Source organism: Myotis davidii, unplaced genomic scaffold, assembly GCF_000327345.1.
Source record: "Myotis davidii unplaced genomic scaffold, ASM32734v1 scaffold17, whole genome shotgun sequence".
Lineage (NCBI taxonomy): Eukaryota > Metazoa > Chordata > Mammalia > Chiroptera > Vespertilionidae > Myotis > Myotis davidii.
Window position 1 is genome coordinate 2,171,491 of NW_006288624.1, and position 2,612 is coordinate 2,174,102.

General features: G+C 38.7%; 1 protein-coding gene across 1 annotated transcript in view; it reads left to right on the top strand.

The window, feature by feature from the left end:
- The window catches only part of MED6 (mediator complex subunit 6), a 30,158-nt gene that overhangs the window by 16,832 nt on the left and 10,714 nt on the right, over positions 1-2,612 (top strand). The window lies entirely within an intron of this gene.

Consider the following 2,612-nt stretch of genomic DNA (forward strand, 5'->3'; position numbering starts at 1 on the left):
TAAATGGAGCCACATTATAATGGAGTTAGGGCTGCCACCCCAGAGAAACTCATAGCACATCTTCTGTCTTAAACCTTTGGAATGTTAAAACAGGGCAGAATAACTTGGAACTGGCTCTGAACCAACAGTGTGTTTCAAACAATTGTTTGCAGAGATAATAAGAAACCATGACTACTGGACTAAAAATTAAAAATATTGTTTAGAATTATCATCACTATGTTAACTTACCTACACTTATAGAAATTGTAAAAAAATATTTTTTAATTTATTAATTTTATAGAGAGAGAGAAAAGGGGGAGAGCAAGAGAGAAACATCGATTTGTTGTTCACCTATTTAGCCATTCATTGGTTGATACTTGTATGTGCCCTGACTGGGGATCAAACCCACAACCTTGATATATCTGGTTGTAGCTCTAACCAACTGAACTACCCGGCCACAGCCCCAAATAGCTATTGTTTTATCTCAAATAAATGCTTGTTGCCTTTCACTTTGGCCTTTTATTTTTAGGTTAAAAGTATATACACATACACATTCTTTTTACTCATTCACAGTCAAAGGACATTTGAGTTGTTTCCACCCTTTGACTACTTTAATAATGCTGCTATGAACATTTATGTACAAATATCTGTTCGAGTCCCCGCTTTCAATTCTTTTTGTGAAAGTACCCAGAAAAGGTAATTCTATTTTTAATGTTTTTGAGAAACCACTAAATTGGGTTCCATGGCAGCTGCATCATTTTATATTACAACCAGCAAAGCACAAGGGTTTCACTTTGTCCACAGCCTCACCAACACTTGTGATTTTCTGTGTGGTGTTTTTTGGTGTGTGTGTGTGTGTATTTTATAATAGCCATCATCATAATGGGTGTAAAGTGGTATCTCATTATTGATTTTGATTTGCATTTATCTAATGCAGTTCTTGTACCAATTCTAATGTATGTTTTTTCCATACCACCAAGCAATTCTCTAAGACACCTGCTGGGTGTCCTACAACTCAATTCTGACATCTATCTGGAAATAGCATAGTCTCGGGCGCAGTCTACAAAACTGCCCCAATAAGATGCAAATCGCAAATCCAGGTGTGTCAACCTGGGCTTTGACTATTATAAATCAGGAGGTTCCCATGACCTCTGGTGATTTGGGGGTTGACAGGATCTGTAAGTAGTAGATCTTCTGGGTGTGGTAGTTTCCCATCCCTCCTGCTAGCCATAAGTTACTTGAGGCACTGATTACCTTCTAGTCACTAGTCCCTAAGAACATTTCCTATCCTTGCCTTCTTCAGCATTATAATTTCTTTCTTTTTCTCCCCCTTGCTTGCTCTCTGCTTGCTTCATTTCTGTTGCCTTTGTAAGCTATCCTTTATCAGTGTGTCTTAATCTTGGGCCCTTTTCCTTTTCTCTGCTCCCTCTACTCTCAAATCCTCAAGCCTACTTATGACTAATTATCTCTTATATGCTGGAGACTCCCAAATGTATATATTGAGGTGAGATTTCTTTGCTGAATTTGAAATTGATTATTCAGTTTATCCCTACCCCCACCCCCATTCCTTTTTTCCTCCATCAGTGCAGGTCAAGGGAGTAACAATAAAGGTTCTGAGGTGGAGTAAGCTTTGGTGTGCTAGTGTATCAGCAAGGAGAACAGCTGAGTGAACAATGGACAGAATAAGTAGGAAATGTATCAGAGAGGTAAAGAGGGAGGGAGGAGGTATATTGGGTAGGACCTTGTAGAACATTCTATAGACTTACTGTAAATGACATGGGAAACTATTGGAGGATTCTGAGCAAAGTAATGATGGGGTATGACTTATATTGTAACAGAACCACTGCCTCCTGTGTGGGAATTGAGTGTTGGGGATAAGAATGGAAGCAGAAGATAAGTTAGACTGTGGGAGTAATCAAGGTGGGAGATAATGGTAGTTTTAACCAGTAGGATAATTGTGGGGGTTGTGAGTAGTGATCAGATTCTATGTCTATCTTGAAGGTTGAAACAACAGGGTTTGCTGATAGATTGGATATGAGGTAGGACAAAAAGAAGAATCAAGGATAACATTTTTGTTCTGAGCCTCTCAAAGGATAGAATTATCATTAACAGAGATGAGGAAGACCATGGGACAAACTGGCTTAGGGGTGAAGGTGGGAGGGGGAGATAAAGAATGTACTATGGACGTATTTATTGTGAGATGCCAATTAGACATTCAAGTGGTGATGCCAAGTAGGCAGTTAGAAGCACAAATCTGGATTTTAAACAAGTCCCAGCTGGAGATACACATTTTGCAGCATATGTATGGTCTTTAATACCATGAGATGGATGAGATCACCAGTAGGATGAGTATAGAGAGAGGGGGGAAATGTCCAAGGACTGAGCACTAGAACACTCCCAACATTTAGAGTTGGGGATATAGGAAAGAGTAACAGTGAAGTAGCTGCCAGTGAAGTGGGCCCATGAAAACCAAATGAAAAAGCAATTCAAGAAGGAAGTAATTAGCTTTGTTAAATGCCGATGGTAATTTTTTGCAGATAACTCTTCCCTTTGTGTGGAATTGATGCATTCTGTCTTTTTTTTTTTAATATGTTTTTTATTGATTAAGATATTACATATGTGTCCCTGTCACA